Source organism: Narcine bancroftii, chromosome 1 (genome assembly GCF_036971445.1).
Source record: "Narcine bancroftii isolate sNarBan1 chromosome 1, sNarBan1.hap1, whole genome shotgun sequence".
NCBI classification, from domain to species: domain Eukaryota; kingdom Metazoa; phylum Chordata; class Chondrichthyes; order Torpediniformes; family Narcinidae; genus Narcine; species Narcine bancroftii.
The window spans coordinates 122,822,736-122,841,917 of record NC_091469.1 but is presented as its reverse complement, the minus strand read 5'-3'; the positions used below and the strand labels follow the sequence as shown (position 1 = coordinate 122,841,917).

Genomic DNA, 19,182 nt, shown 5'->3' with positions numbered 1-19,182 from the left:
TATACACAGCAACAATACCAGCGTGCATGAAAAAACAGTTAAATGCCGAACACCTTATACAGATACTTATTACTATTATGGTACACGATTCTTAAACAAATACTTATTACACACTATAGAAACAAATAACTATAACACAATACACCTTATATGGATACTTATTATACACTACTATGGTACACGATTCTTAAACAAATACTTATTACACACTATAGAAACAAATAACTATCACCCCCTACACCTTATACTACTTGGCCAAGTGTCTAAATCTACCTCTCGAGATTGCTACAAGGGGCTCCAACCCCGTACTACTAGAGGGACCTCAACCTCCTTAGAGGGATTCCAACCGGACCTCAACCTCCTTAGAGGGATTCCAACCTTTTCCTAGAGGGACCTCAACCTCCGTAGAGGGATTCCAACCTCCTTTTCCTAGAGGGACCTCAACCTCCGTAGAGGGATTCCAACCTCCTTTTCTTCGAGGGACCTCAACCTCCGTAGAGGGATTCCAACCTCCTTTTCTTCGAGGGACCTCAACCTCCGTAGAGGGATTCCAACCTCCTTTTCCTAGAGGGACCTCAACCTCCGTAGAGGGATTCCAACCTCCTTTTGTTTTATTCTTGTCTTTAACTAGGTCTTTTGCAGAGTAGTGACAACACACAATTTTATCTTTGCCAATAGCAGAACTTCGTTTGAACAGGCGTCTGCTTACCTCCCTCTGTTGAATGGTCACTTGTTGTTATCATCACACCACAATCGACCGGTGTTTCGTATCTTTTCTTCCGTCACTTCTCCATCTTCATCACGTCGGGGTCACCAAATTGTTGGACTCTGGCTTTAATTTACTCTTAATTTAGTCTATGTGTAGTCTGAGTCCAGCGCGTTCTTTGAATGAAGTGATAGGAGAAGGTATTCGGTTCAACAGTCAGTTTATTACACCACACAGCACAGCACAGCACAAGAATAAAACTTATCAGAGCTCTGGGTCAGTCTGTTAGTTCATAGGTCACCTGCCAGTGAGCTACTCCCCGAGACTGACCCCTATTGTCCAGTTGGCACAGTTTATATAGGTCAATCTTATCACACAGAACAAAAGTTGTTTTCCCTGCTAGATCTTTTTGCATAAGGGTTATCACAAGTCATCTCCTGTTTTGCAGATTTCTGGGGTGTAGCATTCCCATGTTAATCCTCCAGGCCAGACTATCCTGTTGTTTAGATCTGAAATTAATTCATCCCCAGATATTTCTAATCACCATTCGGTCCCTGTCTGGCCAATTTCTGCTGTTCTCTTTAACACCTCCTCGTGCCTTAATCTTCCTCCTAGACTGGTTTTCCATTCCCTTTGATTCTTGCGGGCCATTCTTTGTTCTGATCTGGCCTGTGTCTCCTGTGCTACTTCCCACCTCCTTCAGTTGAGCATTCCTCCTCAATCGTTTTATGCATATCCTCTCCCTGTATCTTGGGAGCAGCCAATTTTGTTCAGCCAACTTTGCTCCATGCTGTGACAGCCACTTAGCCACATTCCTCTTTCCCTGACTCATGCAGTCCAAATAAACTTATTGATTAATCATTTATTTCATACTGTTTTAACCCCTAGATTCCAACAACTGTGGTCTTTCCATTAGGAAGTCCAGACTCCAGTTACAGAGAGTGGTGTTAAGTCCCAGTGAGGGCAGCTTCTCCATCGTCCTCTGGAGAATACTCGTATTAAATGCCGAGCTGAAGTTAATGAACAGCAGCCTGACATATGCTGCTGGGTTGTTTTTGCTGCGCTTGCTGTTCTTCCTGTGAAATACTCCCATAATCCAATAGGACAAGAGTAAGATGAGCTGGCATTGAAGGATGGTAATGTATTTAGGATACAGGATTCAACTTGGAAAAAACCTGCGGATAGTGATGTTCCCATGCACCTACTGGTTTTGTCTTCCCTGTTCACAGAAGTCACAAGTTTAGAAGATGTTGCAAAAGCCACAAGAGACTGCAGAGGCTAGAATTTAGAGCAAAAAAACATTAATGGAGGAATTCAGTAGTTCAGACAGCATCCATGGAGGAACATGGATAGTTGATGTTTTTGTCAAAGGACTAAGAAAAGAGAGGGATTATTAAAGTGGTGAGGGAGAGGTCAGTGGGTGATTGGTGGACCAAGAAAGGATGGGCGCTGATGGACAGGTGAAGCCAAGTGTTTGGAATTGGAAGAAAGGGCTAGGTAGAAGTAGACAAAGGAAAAAAAAGTGGGGCAGATGGAACCAGGAGAGGGGAAAGGAGGGTGAAGGTGAAGTCAACTATTGAAGTAAGTGGTTATTGGAACCATGACACTACATTGTAGATAACAGAGGTGACTGCAGGATCTTGAAGAGTTAGTCAGTTGGGTAGAAGAATAGTTGATAGAATTTAATTCAGAAATGTGAGGTGTTGGATTTTGGGAAGTCTAACATGGGTCAACATATAAAGTGAATGGTAGGGACCTGAGGAGTGTTGTAGAGCAGAGGGATCTCAAAGAACAGATATATAGTACCATGAAAGTGGCATCACAGGTACATAGAGTGGTCAAAAAGACTAGGCACATTGGCCTTCATCAGTCAGAGTATTGAGTGTAGAAGATGGGAGGTCATGTTGCAATTGTACATGACTTTGATGAGGCTCCATTGGCATATTGTGTTCAGTTCTGGTCACAGGAAAGATGTTGTCAAGCTGGAGGGTGCAGTCAATATTTATGAAGATGATGTCAGGATTCACGGGCCTGAGGCATAGGGAACGGTCGAGCAGTTGGAGTTCTATTCCTTGAAACGTAGGAGGATGAGGGATGATCTCATAGAGGCTTCCAAAATCATGAGAGGAGTAGATCTGGTGAACTCCTGCTCCTATTTCTTAGGAGATATTGTCCCAAAATGTCAACCTTCTCTTTTTCTTCACAGGGGCTGCCTGACCTGGAGACACTTGCAATTTAGTTTCTATTAGAAAACAAATAATTAGCTAGAAATGTGCTCCATTGTGGGAATGAAATTTTCTATGGAATAGTGCCTGTTTTCTACGCTGTCTCTGAAGTTCAGCCTCATTGTGTTTAATGGAACCATAATTTTGGAAACTAAAATACACCAGATGCCACAAGAACGTGCATTTAGAGCTAATGTCAACCAATAAATTTCTATGCAAATAGGATATTGGAGGAGAAATGATGTTATGTTATGCAGTTGTGTTATGTAATGTTATGCAGTGATAATCGTGTAACATAACATAACATAACATAACAATTACAGCACGGAAACAGGCCATTAGGCCTTCTCATCCAGACCTTGATCTAAACTTCAAATATTTAAAATTAAAGGAGTAAGTCTTCTCAGAAACCAACATGTTTAGAATACAATTTATTTCAGAACAGATGCTTCCATTTCCCCACGAACAGATGCTTCCATTTCCCCAGTCTGTCCAGAACCCTTTCCTCCTCAGCTTCTCCAGAAGTATTTAAAATTATAGGTCTATTGCCAACCTTTCTCTTCCCTTTCAGTGGTTATGTGATTGATGATCTACAAAAGAAGGATGAAGTCTTGGCTTCAGTTTTTCCAAAATATCATTTGTTGCCTTGAGAGGAAATTTTTCAGATTATAAGCCAACCTTTTTAACTAAGGCAAGTTTCACTCAAACCCTGCAGTGGAAAAGAAAGCAAGCAGAGATGATTTTTGCCTTTTGCTCTGCATAACAATTGAAAATTTAAAAAAAAACCTTATGAGTTCCTTTGAACATAATATAGTGCACTATTTTGACCAAGTACTGGCATAACAATTTTGTGTTAAATTGATTTTCCTTTTATCTTTTTTTCGAACTGTCACACTAAGTAAATAAACCTCAGTATATAACCCCAAGGTTATATTTTTAGTTTTATCTTGAGGTTTTGTTTCTTTCTCCACTTCCATTTGAAGAGGATTATCCCTGTAAATTATATGATCAGTTTGAAACAATTATGTAAAAGAAATAGCTGTTACAAATGTTGTAGGTGTTTTTAATTTATTATTTGTCACATGAAATGATTTGAGCAGAGAGAAGCTTGTAAACTGAAAGGTTGCCATTGTACAGGAACACGATCCTTTATCCGGAACCCTTGGGGGACAGTGTGTTCCAAATTTCGGATTTTTCTGGATTTCAGAACAAAAGCTAGCTCCCCCAGATTTAAGCCCACCTGAATTGCGCTACCGTATCCACTCCTTTCCAGTCGCACTGGTGTCTCTCTCTTCGCCCACCCGAGTTGTGCTGCCATCTCTCCCCTCCCCCCGCCCAACCTAAACACGCTGCTGTCTCTTGTGACCCTGCAATCCGTTAAGCTCCAAAAACCAGCATTTTTTTCTTGGTGCTAGTACAAGGGGGGGGAATTGCACAAAACAAACTTTCTCACTGCACCTCAGTACATGTGAAAATAAACATGAACATTGTCCAATGAGCAACTAGTGGCTGTAACTTTGTGTTCTCAAACTATTTTCAAAGCAGGGTCACAAGAAACCATAAAAGCTGCAATCTTGAGCAAACGATGAGAAGCTGGAGAGACTCTGGGTCAAGCAGCAGACCTGCTGACTTCCCTCTGATTTCTCAGTATTTCCAAAGCAGTCTTAATATTAAACCACTTTCTTATTAGGAAGGGTAACAGAAGCAGTTATTTACCAAAGCATACAATCCTTACTTGCTTTCATGACCCCATCAGTATTTAAGATCCATGGAACCAAATGAAGAGTTTTTCATGAAGTGTTACAACAAAACTACACTGGAGTAACTATCCATGACAATTGCATTGTCTGTGAATATAGATTTCAATGCTAATCTAATTAAGAAATATCTGAATATTATACTATTTGTTTCCCAAGCAAACAAATTATCTTCATGATTCAGTTTGAATGAACATATTGTAGCCGACTGCTACAAAGAAACACACACTCGCAGTGTAGGAAGTTAAGCTCGGAGATTTATTGAGGCTTTTATACAGTTGGAGTTCCCACCATTTGTTTGATTGGATGACATCAGTCACATGAATAACAATAGTGGGCGGGAACATTCTTGCATGTTAATACCCTTCTACCCCAGCCTGTTAGCTGGGCAGCTTGGCCAGCACCATTTTAGGGCTGCTGGTCTTGTACTGCTCCAGTTTCAACCGCGCTGGTTCACAGTGTTAAGGGACGTGTTACAGCGTGTTATGCTGCTGTTTACTACTGCGTGCGCCGTGCCTTGTGCCGGCTCAATCTCCACGGTGGCGGGCCGCCACAATATCCTGGCACTTATATCATTAGAACTGAAATTATTTCTGTAGTACAATGGTAGAGTTGAGTCTTCTGAATACATGATTTTTTTTTAAAAGATATCAAAAGCTCAAAATTATTGAAATAAATCAATCTTGGTCACCATCTAAAATCTGCTTGGAAAGATTCTGGAATAAATGAATGTATCTGGATGGGCAGGAAATTGCTTTGGACAGTTTGGAGAACCAGATTCATCATTCATTTTTTTCCTTCATCAAATATTCATTGCACTGAGGTGGAGATAATAGATAGCTTTAAGTTCCCAGAAGTAAATGTCTCCAACATCCTGTCCTGGACCAATCATTAGAAGGTACACCAATGCCTACTCTTCCTCGGGATCCTGAGAAAATTTGACATGACCTGATGCCCCTCAGCAATTTCCCCATATGCATCATTGGGATTGTCCTGTCAAGATGCATCCCTGTGTAGCACGGGAGTGGCTCTGCCGAAGACTGCAAGAAACTGCAGAGTATCATGAGTGCAAACCTCCCTTCCCTCCATCTACACCATCTGATGCCTTGGGAAAATAGCCAACATCATAAAGGACATCCTACACAGGTCACACTCTCTTCTCCATCCTGTTGAGAAGAAGATTCAAGGGTATGGAACTATACTGGCTAGAATCAGCTTCTACCGCGCTGTGAATTAAATTTTTTTAAATAATTTAATTTTTAAAAATATACCATCAAGCTACTACTGAATGAATTGCACACAAGTAAAACAATGTTGCATTTACTCCATTCTATCTGATCTCTCACTGCTTTACTTGTGTGCAGTTCATTCAGTAGTAGCTTGATGGTATATTTTTAAAAATTACTGTGTTTTATTGTGGTGTACTTATATAAGGATAAAGTTGCTGGATAGCAAGGAAAACAACCCCTTTCACTGTAATTTAGCACTATTGTCGCAATAAACATTAATGTAATAGTTTTCCTTGGGCCCCTTATTTAGTCTTCCATAATTTTAAACAACTTAATTCAACCCTACTCAGTCTTGCATATTCCGAAAAAAACGAAATCCATCCCACCTTCATTTTCCCTCTTGACTATAATTCTCTGGCCCTGGCAGCATTCTCAGAATCATCCCCTGTATTCCCTACAGGAGTATTAACCAGGACTAAACTCAATGCTCAAGGTATGGGCTAACTGGTATTTTCTAATCAAGGTAAGGATTCTGCATAAATTTTTACCCACCTGATCTAACTAATCTGTCAGGGTCTGTGGACATGAACCCTACCCCAATTTCCTACCATGGCCTTATTTCCATCTGCCTATCCTCACTTCTCCTCATCCCTTGCCAAATAACAAGTTCCAAAAACATTAGCAAAGAAATAACTCATTTTTATTATAAAAATCCTTGTTGTTCTGGATTATCTCACGAACTGCGTGGGATACTTATCAAATCAAAGATTTCATAAATATTTTCATCTAATCCCTTATTCATATTATTTCAACACAAAGATTAGAACAAATCTTTGTTGCAATAACATAAGTGTAATGATTTTTCTGAGGAAAGGGACTTTTTGTGTGGACATTGATGGTTTGTGTGATAGTTGCAATTTTAAACTATGAATAGTGATAAAAGAGAAAGTTGTGACATGTTCATTTCACAATTTTAACACTTAGTTGGAATTAATGTATCCACTTCTAGATAAAATTTACAATAATTCTTCCTCTCCAAATACCCTCTGGTATTTAATTATATCTGAGTCTTTTCTTTAATTTAATAAATGCCAAGACTAATTAAAACTAAATTCTAGCATTGTGATTCATCTCGCTTGCTGTAATCAGCAAAATTACAATAAACAAAAGATGATGTGTTTTAACTTTTAAGCCTTTGCCCTAGCAATATTAAATGTTTTGTCTGAATGCATTTTAAGGTTATTTAAATGTCAAGTAATTCATAAAATGTCAAAAAACATTAAGAGAACCAGTTATCTGTATTAGCATTAACTGTTCCTCAGTTGGGAGCACTCATGTGTCTGAGCCAAGTTGTGGGTTCAAATCTTAGCTCAGAGAATTTAACATAATAATCTAAGATGACACTGTGGTGCGATACTGTAAGATACCATTGCTGCCTCTCCAATGAAACTTGAGGCAACAGATCAGTAGGACAGGGAGAATCTGCAGGAAGAGAAACAATTAACTTTGCAAATTGATGACTTTTTGTCAGAAATGGGAGACTGAGAGAGGTGTAGAAGACAACGTGAATATCTGTAATAGGGTGGAGATTAGCAACAAAAAAAAGCACAGATTGGAAATGCAGAACAAGGCCTGATTCCTGCTGTATAACATTCTGAAGCATGGGCATACCCAGAGCAAAGTATAATGCACTTAATTTGGTATTGCTTTCTTATATAGAAACTATCTCGTTAGCAGCACCTAGGCAATACCTTGAGAGATGACAATGATGAACTGACACATTCTGACCATTAAAATGAATGGATGGAAAAGCATGAGCTGGATAATCTTCCACTCTACACTGCTGGTGCATATCAAGAACACTGGAAAGCTCTGGCCAGGGTCTGTCATTTTCATGTATAAGGTGCAACATTTTGTCAGTCAGTTGTTTTGGAAACCTAGACAGTAAAATATATTACCAGAAACATATTTGCTTTATTAAAACCCTTAATAAAGTAATTCACCATTTTCCTGTGTTCAGGCTCTCCGATCGTGCAACAGTTATGCAGGTTTTTTTTTCATTTTAATTGAGGCCCATGGGAGATAAATGGAAATACTTGTGTATCTTTTTTTCCAGGTCAATCGTCACAGAACACAATCTCAGTTGTAATGGGTGTAAATTAATCAATGCCTGTTCAATATCAACATTTTTGAAAACTTTATTTAAAATTTTTAAAAACAACATGAAATCAATACCAACAAAAAAAAGTTTTTATACAGTACAAATAATAGTAAACCCCTCCCCCTCCCTCCCACCCCAGCCAGCCCCAAGGGGAGCCAAAAAAACATATTTTAAGATATTTCCAAACCCATAAATTCTAAATAAGATGACTACATTTTAACAAAAAAAGAATAATTTTCATGTAAGTTTTATGTTATTTTCTCCATATAAATACAAGATCCTAATTCGTTATGCCAACGAGCTATATTAATCTCTACATTGTCTTTCCAAGTAATTGCTACACATTTTCATGCCACAGTTAATGCCAAATGTACGAATGCTATCTGAAACTTATCCAACCCCAAACCAGTCAAAGAAACCATATAACCCAACAAAAAAAAATCTCTGGATCTAATGGTAATTTAATTTCAAATAATTTCTCCAAAACCAGCCTAAAATTTTCCCAAAATGGTTGTACCCTATCGCAGGACCAAACTACATGCAAAAACGTTCCAATACTTAACCCACATCTAAAACAAAGATCTGAATTACTAAATCTGTATTTTTTTCAATTTCTAAGGAGTCAAATATAACTGATGCAAAAAATTATAATTAACAAACCAGATCTTACATTAGTCAATTTAGTTACCCCTTCATGACACATAACTTCCCAATCCTCTTGATGTATAACATAAGTTAAGTCACTTTCCCATCTATTTCTAGATTTCTCCAAATTCGGTTTATTCAGTTTCCTGTAACAATCGATACATATCTGAAATAAAACCTCTTTTCGGTATAAAGGAAATCAAAGATTCAAATTTCGTTAACTCAGGTAAACTAATCTCTTTACCATAATTATCCCTTATCAAAGCTCTAAGTTGGTAATACACAAATAAAGAATTTACTGGTATACCAAATTTCTCCCTCAATTGATTAAAAGAAACTGTCCCTCTTCAAAACAATCCTGAATCAGTTTTATACCCTGAGAATACCATATTTTAAATACCTATTAAACATTGAAAAAGGAATAATCTGATTTTGATATAATGGAGTTTGAATTGATAATTTACCCTTCATTCCTATAACATCATTTATTTTAACCCATATCTTTAATAAATGTTTTAATACCGGAATATCATATCCCTGCAATAAATTCAAATTCCACTTATGTATAAACTGGTGAACATTAAATTCAGAAATACAAGCTAACTCCACCTTGGCCCAACTAGGAGGGTGATTAATATCCATCATTCTACTAACAAACTTCAACTGTGGAGCTTCATAATAATTTTGAAAATGAGGCAACTGAAGTCCACTTAGTGCATATTTCCATGACAATTTCTGTAAAGCTACTCGAGCTAGTTTTCCCTTCCCTAAAAATTTCCTCACCACCTTATTCAAATCCTGAAAAAGCCCTTTGAAAGTAAACATGGAATTGACTGAAATAAGTACTGAATACAAGGAAAAATATTCAGTTTAATACAATTTACTTGACCTATTAATGTTAATGCATTTAATCAAATCCATTTTAATCTTTTTCAATAAAGGTACATAATTTAATTTATAAAAAGACTGATAATTTGCATTCACAGTTATCCCTAAATATTTAATTTTATCAGACCATCTTAATTTTATAATATTTTTACACTCTTCATAATCCCCCTCCAAAATTGGCAATATTTCACTCTTATCCCAATTCACCTTATACCCAGATAACTCCCCAAATTGAACTAAACATTCTTGTAAATATTTCAAAGAATGTTCTGGATGTGTCAAATAAATCAATACATCATCCGCAAATAAATTCATCATCTGGAATTCTTATCCCTTTTACCTTGTCATTCTGTCAAATTGACTGAGCTAATGGTTCAATGACCAATGCAAATAAGGCTGGTGACAATGGACAACCTTGATGAATTGATCGCGATAATTTAAATGGGAAAAAAGTTTAGCCGTTTGTCACCACCCTAGCAATCGGATTTTTATGCAATGCTTTAACCCAACCAGTAAAAAGAGGGCTAAAATTAAACTTCTCCAGCACCTTAAATAAAAAATTCTATTCAACCCTATCAAATGCTTTTACCGCATCAAGCGCAACCACCATTGGTGGAGTCTTGATGCATTGATCAACGTTATCAATCTAAGAATATTGTCAGACGCACATTTATTCTTAATGAAACCTGTTTCAATATCAACTCTGAATGAATTTGAAAATTGATCAAAGTAATAATTATTGGTAGGTTGTGGGATGAAGTAACTTGCTCCTCCTTACTTTTCATTTTTCTCTACTTTTAGCTTCTATATATTTCATTATCAACCTCTTTCACCACGAATTGCTTTAAAATGTCTACAAGAGCTGCAAAATCAGGGAAACAAGAAGAAATACCGACAAGCTTAATTACGGAGACCATCACTGAGTTAATGGAGCAGCTTAAACAATTGTTGAGGAAAGAATTTAACGATGGCTTGAGCCAGATTGAAATCAAACTTGAACAGATTCATTCCGCAGGTCAAGAACATGGTAAGTGGTTGTCATTTATTGAGCTCAACTTAGATAAATTGAGTGACCCTGTTAAAGAATTAGAAGACCTATGCTCCAGTCTAACTAACACTAATTCAAAGTTGATCTGGAAAGCAGGAGTAGAAGGCAAAATATACATATTTTGGGCCTGTCTGAGTCTACTGAAAGTGGTCAGCTTACAAAAAAAATTCTCAGAGCTGCTCTGCGATGTGTTTGGGAGAGATCTGCTCACATCACCGCCTGAGATTAATAGAGCACACAGTTCCCTAGCACCCAAGCCGACTGTGGGTCAGAAGCTGCAATCTGTCATTCTCAGATTACATCGTTGCCAAACCAAGGATCTTCTGATCCATGAAGCCTGACAAAGAGGGAAACTTGAATATCGTATTCAATATCAGGATTGTTGAGGATAATGAATCAACATGCCAAATACAGAGAGGTTATGTCAGAACAGTATCATCAGGATTTTAAACCTTCATTGATGCAACCTTCATTAAAACATTAATGCTCGACTCCGCATTACACTTTCTAATGGTCTTAAGAAGTTGTTTGGTTCAGTGGATGAGGCTCAGCAATATAATGAAGATCTTCCTTCTATATCATGCCCTGTGTTAACTGTTACTTCATGATTGAGGCTGATTAATTACTACTACTTTTAAAGTTTCTGTCACTGTACAAAGTCCATTGAATGAAAATTATTTGGTTATATCTAATTTACTTTCATAATATATGGAGTGATCAATCCATTTGGATTGCAGTTTGTATGGGTTTCTTTTGGTATCAATTCATTGAGTTATTTAATTTTTCATGAAAATATTATTGAGAAGTATACTTCCATTATTTAGATTAGTAATAATTAGTAAAATTGGAAAATAATTAATGTTACACATTTTTTTTAATTTGCATGAGAAACTTTGTAAATGATTTTCTCTTGTGGTGCTTGGTTGAAGACTAAATATAATCTTGTTCTAATTAGAAGTGCAGAAAATATTTACATTCAAAGCCTAGGAATGTGAGATAAAATGCTTAGCAGGAAGGTATTTGGGTGCATTTTATTTACAGGGAGCCTGTTGTTGATTTTTTAAGCAGCTTTCTGGTTGTGGGATATAAGGGCTAGGGTGGGGAAGGTAGAGGAATGTTTTTCTAACATTGCAATGGCACTGGGAACTCCTATAGACACTGGCATTCTACAGCTTATCTTTAATTTTGTTTTGGTTTCATTTTCCTACTGCAAGACTGTCATTTTGGACCTGAATAATATGTCTTAATTATTCCACACTATTAGATGTTATTAATGGCTAATCAATTCAATTTTGTTAGTTGGAACGTGAACAAATTGAACCACCTGATCAAAAGAAATAAGTGTTCTCACATGTCAAACATCTTAAAACTGCAGTCGCTTTCTTACAAGAAACATATATTCATGGATATGATAACTCTTGTCTTATGTTCCATTGGAGGGAACAACACATTCATTTTACTTTTCAAACTAAAAGTAGAGGTGTTTCAATACTTAGCAATCACAATATTCCCTTTGTTCAGCATAGTGTTGTTTCAGATACAAATGGTCGTTAGTTATTGAATTTGGGAAATTATGCAATGAGGTTGTATTAGCTAATATCTATGCTCCTAATGTAGATAATGTGGGTTTTTTTAACTTATTTTTTGTTCCTACCAGACCTGAGCTTATACTCTCTGGTACTTGGTGGAGATTTTAATTGCTGGTTAGATCCTATTTTGGATCATTCCTCTCTTAACCCTGTTATAATGAGTAAGTCTGCCTTAGAAATTCATTTTTTTTTTAAATCAAACTATCGTATTTCTGATGTCTGGCATTTTTTTCATCTTAATAGAGAGAGTATTCTTTTTTTCACATGTTCACCACACTTTTTCAAGGATTGACTATTTTCTTATTGATAACATGGAATGGAATTTTTTCACAGATCTGTTCTTATGAGTATCAAAGCATTGCAATATCAGACCATGCCCTTGTCATATTATTTTTGTTCTTTCCTGACTTCCTTCAAGTTAATAGGCATTGGTGTTTTAACTCGGCATTGATCTCAGATAATGATGTTTTGAAATTTATGGAGGAACAGATCATTTTTTTGAAACTGACACCCTGAGAGCTTATCTTGAGGGATAAATTATTTCCTATATTTACTAAGATGTTGCCGGGTCTTCAGGAGTTGAGTTACTGGGAAAAATTAAACAGGTTAGGACTTAAGATTAAGGTGAGATTTGATAGAGGTTTACAAAATTATGAGGGCATAGACAGAGTAAATGTGAATAGGCTCTTTCCATTTAGATTAGGAGAGATAAATACAAGAGGATATGTCTTTTGGGTGAAAGTAGAAAGGTTTAGGGATAACATTACAGGGAACTTCTCTCAATGTGGTGGGAGTGTGGAAGGAGCTGCCATCTGATGTGGTGGGTGAGGACTCAATCTTGAGTTTTAATAATAAATTGGATAGATATATGGATAGGAGAGGTCTGGAGGGTTATGGAATGGGAGCAGTTTATTGGGACTAGTTGAACAATGGTTAGCACAGACTAGAAGGACCAAATGGCCTGTTTTCTGTGGTGTCACATTCTATGGTAAATAGAAAAAGGAAGGTTAATAAAGAAAAATTAGATTTAATTACTCAAATTAAACAGTTAGATCAACAATATGCTCAGATTAAAAACCCTGAATTACATAAAAAACAAATTGAACTTCAAATAAAGTTTGATCTCCTCTCAACACATCCTGTTGAATGTCAACTTCTGAAAAGTAAATCTCAGTTTTATATTCATGGAGAGAAATCAGATAAACTTTTAGCTAATTTAGGTTTGGTATTATCTGACTTGTTTTAACATGGCAAATTAATGCTATCATTCAATTTGGTGTATTTCACTCATACCAAAGAAAGGTAAAGATCCAGTGGAGTGCACCTCCTATAGGCCAATTTCTTTATTAAACAAGGATGTTAAATTTCTGGCCAAAGTTCTGGCCTATAGATTGGAGAAGCTTTTACCTTCAATTGTTTTGGAAGATCAGACTGGTTTTATAAAAATAATTACTCTCATTTTAATATTCATCGCTTTATAGATATTTTATATTTACCTTCTTGTGCAGACCCTGAATGTGTTCTTTCATTAGATGCTGAGAAATCATTCAATCAGGTAGAGTGGGGTATCTATTTATGATTTTAGAAAATTTTAATTTTGGACCATATTTTATTACATGGATTAAATTATTGTATTTGTGCCCTACCGTTTCAATTCTTACCAACTTTCAATGGTCTCATCCTTTCAATTTTTAAAGGGGTGCCCGCCAAGGATGCCCCCTAAGTCCATTACTTTTTGATATGGTTATAGAGCCATTAGCAACTGTGTTTTGGGTGTGTCAAGATATCTCTGGGATTTGGAGGAAGGGGATTGAGGTGTCTGAGGAGACTCGGTATGTCACCGAAGACTCTTGTAAACTTCTATAGATGTACCTTGGAGAGCATTCTTGCTGGCTGTATCACTGCCTGGTATGGAGGTGCCAACTCTCAGGACAAGAATAAACTCCAGAGGGTTGTTAACTTGGCTTACAACATCACAGGCACCAGACTTCACTCCATCTACATGAAGCGGTGTCTTTAAAACAGCAGCCTCTATCCTCAGAGACCCCAACCACTCAGGCCATGCCCTCTACACTCTACTACTATCAGGGAAATGGTACAGGAGCCTAAAGACGAGCACTCAATGGGACAAGGACAACTACTTCCCCACTGCCATTAGTTTCCTGAATAATCAATGAACCAGAGGCACTGACTTACTTTTCATGCACAATTGTTTTTAATTTTTTACAGTAATGTTTTAAAATGGTTATAATATGAGTATTTACACTGTGATGCTGTGGCAAAACACCAATTTTCATGACTTGTTTGTGACATTAAACTCTGATTCTAATTCTGAACATAAAACTTCTCTATGTGGACGATCTTTTTCTTTACATATCAGATCCTGATGCCTCCTTTCCCCATATGTTGTCTCTATCCTCTAAGTTTAGTCAGTTTTCAGGATATAACTTAAATTTACATAAAAGTGAACTTTTTCCTTTGAATGCATCAGCTTCAGTGAGAAATCAATTAAACTAAAAATCATAAACATCTTTTCAAAGAAAATTTTATTAACTTATTAAAATATGTGAAACAATCTTTCACACATTGGTCACCCCTGTCTACAACTTTGACTGGCCATATTAATTCTATTAAAGTGAGTATTCAACCTAAATTTTTATACCTTTTTCGATCTATACCAACTTTTATTCCTAAATCATTTTTTGACTTGCTTGATTTGGCTATATCATCTTATATTTGGAAGGGTAAGGACCCTCATCTAAATAAAGTTCACTTACAAAAATTGAAAAGGTATGGAGACCTGGTGCTACCTGACTTTAGATTTTGTTAAATATATACAACCTCACTTTTTGGTTGTATTTTCATAACTGTCCATCATGGGTTACAATGGAGCTTAACTTTGCTAAACAAATTTCCATTCCAGCACTTCTTGGGTTCTCACTCCATTTTTTCTTTTGATAAGTAATTTGTCAGATACTCTGTGAGAATATGGGTTCATTTCAGGAAGCATTTTGGATTTCATAATTTTTTCTTTCAGGTCCGATTTTATTCAGTCACTTTTCCAACCAGTTTTGCAAGATTCTGCTTTTCAGATTCGGCACAGAAAAGGTATTAAGTGTTTTAGAGATCTTTTCTTTTGATAATAGTTTTGCATCATTTCAACAACTCTCTGAGAAGTTAAATTTACCAAGTGCTAATTATTTTAGTTATTTGCAAATCAGGCATTTTCTTCAATCTCAATGCTTTGTTTTCATAGGGCACAAGAAGGCTTTTAGTATGCTGGCCTTTATCAATCATTGCATGGAATATAGGAGTTGGGAGGTGATGTTGAGATTGTATAAGACGTTGGTGCGGCCTAATTTGGAGTTCTGTGTGCAGTTCTGGTCGCCTAATTATAGGAAGGATATAAAAAGAGTGGAGAGAGTGCAGAGAAGGTTTACCAGAATGTTACCTGGGTTTAAGCATCTAGGGTATAGGGAGAGATTGGACAGATTAGGTCTTTATTCTTTGGAGCGTAGAAGGTTGAGAGGGGATTTGATAGAAGTATTTAAGATTATGAAAGGGATAGACAGAGTGGATGTGGATAGACTATTTCCGTTAAGAGGAGGAAAGATTAAAACAAAAGGACATGAGTTAAGAATTAAGGGGCAGAGGTTTAGAGGTAACATGAGGGGGAACTTCTTTTTGGCATCATGATTTTCAAATTAGCTGGTTGACGCAGCACAAATTTGTAACCTTTTTTCCAAAGGGTGCTCTGCAGTGGATTAAATTCCCTTCTACACAATATTAGCGCAGCACTTATATCAGGATAAAACTTCCTTCTCCCTCCTTAACCTTTTTCACTGCAACTCTTAATATTTTTTCACCATCATTAAATTTCATACATCTAATTAATATAGAGCATGGTTTTTGATTCATTCCTGAACGTGGATAAGGAGATCTATATACTTTCTCAATTTCTATCTTTGCTCTGACATTTTGTACTCCCAGGACATTTGGTAAACATTCTTGAAAGAAGCAAATGGGATTTACCCCCTCCACTCTCTCTTTGAGTCCCATTATTTTAACATTATTACATCTACTAAAATTTCAAAGAATCCATCCTTTCCAATATTTTTGCTTTATCTATAGCCCATTCATTTAATTCTTTTTCCACTTTAACCACTCTTTTCATAGTTTGATCTATTTTTTTCTTCTTCTTCCATTACTCTTTCATTTAAAATCCCAATTTCTGTTTCTAGCCTGGTCCCTACTTTTAAAATATGATCCAGTTTCTTGTTAGTATTCTGATCTTTCAATAAAAGTACTTTCATTTTATTTTTAGTTTGTACTTTAACTTTTTTTTTTAACTTGTCTCACCTGTTTAACATTTACCAGTTCATCCTCTTCTTCTGTATTTTGCTCAGCCTCCGAATCCCCATTTTGGGAGAGAGCTCCTTCTTGCTTCTTCCAGTTCTCCTTCACTGCCCCTTGGCTCTAATGCCGAAGGCGTTCCACCATTCTTCCAAGGCATAGGGTTGTCTGCACGGGAGGCAAATCAAGCTACAACCCCCAGCTTCTTCCTGTAAGTAGGCCCTTTTCCAATGAAAAACCATACGTTTCATTGGGAGCTCAAAGTCACTGACAATTGATGATTCTTCTTCAAAATCTTTACCATAAAGGCATATTCTTCCATTTCTTCCTGTTTAAATTAACCATATAACCATTTACGGAGCGGAAACAGGCCATGTTGGCCTTTCAAGTCCGCACCGCTTCACTGATTTTGTGCGCCATCTTCAGGCTTTGGTCCTGGAAGATCTTCATCCCTTGGAGATGAAACAGATAAATCGCAGTGATAATGACACAAAATTTGTGAACAACCTTGTTCAGTTTTAGAAGATGGCAGAGAGTGAATTACCAACTCAAATTTCAAATATGTTTTATGTTATATCATTTTGTACCCAGCATCCTCTCAATTGAAAATCACAAGGGTTTTAAATTTCCTGGATTTCTTAAAAGTTGTCTTGAGAGTACGTGCTTGTCACAATTGTTTGGGCCAAAGTTTTGATTTCTTTTCCAAGAACTTTTCTTTGAATCTGGAAGCCCAAACTAAAACAATGCATAAATTTTGGAATAAAAACAGAACATTTTTTGATTTCCATAAATTGTCCACGTGTTCCAAGTTAATCCGTTTCTAGTCATTGTGAATTCCCAGAGTGTCTTAACCAGCTTTATTCATTGTTGCTCCTCACGATTCCCATCACCTTCAATCCTTGATCAACCATCTGCTCCTGACGTTTCTTTCCCCCAGCCAAATAACGATAAACTTTTCCCCTCAAACAACCCTTGTATCCTCATCTATGATCCAACTATTTCTCCAAAACCCTTCCCTCCCCCCCCCCAGTAAATGTCTCCCAATTAATTATAGCTGTTAAATGTTCTTGATCAAATAATTGAACAGCTGAGTTAATCCCATCACTTTTACCCAGTTTCCTGAAATTTCCACCTGTTTTAGACTTTTAAGGAGATTTCACCTACTACATTATTGGACATAAGTAGTAACTGCCAGTAATGATGCAAATATCAATTTTGATGGGTGAATTGGCCCCTGAACTAGCCATTGTAAATTATTTTCTTTTCTTTTTATTTTATAATTACTTGGGAGCTTTGGGAGGCTGCCTCATTCCTCCTCTACATCATGTGACTTCCCCCCCCCCCCACCCCCAGCTAAATCTATTTTAATAAATTAAATTTGGAATTTAGTTAGTTTATTACTTATTTCAATAGAATAACCCAGGTCATCTGCGAAAGCCACCCCCGTTTTCCTTGTTAGTATTTCAGTAATATGCTGCCAGAAAGGTCTCACTTTCACACATGACCACATAGCATGTACAAATGTTCCTATTCTATTCAACATCTAAAACACATCTCTGATATTTCTGATTTTGATTTATGTAATTTCTGAGGAGTGAGGTATAATTGGTCTAGAAAATTATATTGTACAAATTCATATCTTGCGATTATAATTGACATCATGATATCCAAACACCAATCAGACCAGCAGCTTTCCATTATTGCAACACCTAAATCTGACTTCCATCTCTCTTTTGATCTCTGACAACCTGGTTTTTGCACTTACATTTTGGAGAGCAAAGTACATTTTAGATATAAATTTAGGTGTGTTCCCCAGCCAAATCGTTTGTTCCTTCTCACTAATTTCAGATGGGACCAAGTTTGCTCCCCATCTTTCTCTTAAGAACTATCTTAACTGGAGAAAGCAAAAGAATGTCCCATTAGCTACTTCATACTTATTTCTTAATTGTTCAAGAGACATCAGAGATCCTTCCATATAACAATCATCAACATATCATATTCCTTTGTCACACCATGAATTCAACATTTTCTTACTCATATTCATAGACAGTAGAATATTTTTACATAATGGTGATGTTCCTGCTATTTTCCAGATACGTTCATGTATTTCTTGCCATATTCTAATCATGTGTATTAATATAGGATTATCTGGTTTTTTTGGTTACTGACTTAACATTCCACATAAATAAAGTCCTTCATTGTCTACTGTTTTATTGAATTCAGTCCCTTTCATATTCACAAGGAGTGACTGTTTTCCTCAAAGAAAGATGATAGAAATCTTGCTTATGCTGATAGATAAACTTCTTAAAATCTAGGAGTCTTAATTCTCCCAGTTTATAGTCCCATGTTAACTTTTCCAGTGCAATTCTTGGTACTTCATTATTCCATAGGAATTGTCTTATACAATTATGTAATAATTTAAAGAAATTTTTAGTTAGTACAATACGCAACGCTTGAAAGAGATACCATAGTCTTGGCATTACCTTCATTTTTATACAATTTACCCTTCTTATTAAAGTAATTGACAGATCTTTCCATTTCTGTAAATCTTTTTAAAATGTTATGAGCCCAGAGGACCCAT

At 36.5% G+C, this 19,182-nt stretch overlaps 1 long non-coding RNA gene across 2 annotated transcripts in view; it reads left to right on the top strand.

Annotated features, from left to right (window-relative positions):
* LOC138743611 (uncharacterized) overlaps positions 1–19,182 on the top strand; it is an 87,054-nt gene that overhangs the window by 53,471 nt on the left and 14,401 nt on the right. Inside the window, exons 2-3 of one of the 2 annotated variants that reach the window (XR_011344980.1) lie at positions 10,413–10,638; positions 15,286–15,356. This is a non-coding gene — a long non-coding RNA (uncharacterized lncRNA). The remainder of the gene's footprint in view (positions 1–10,412; positions 10,639–15,285; positions 15,357–19,182) is intronic. The other variant, XR_011344962.1, reaches the window with a different exon arrangement.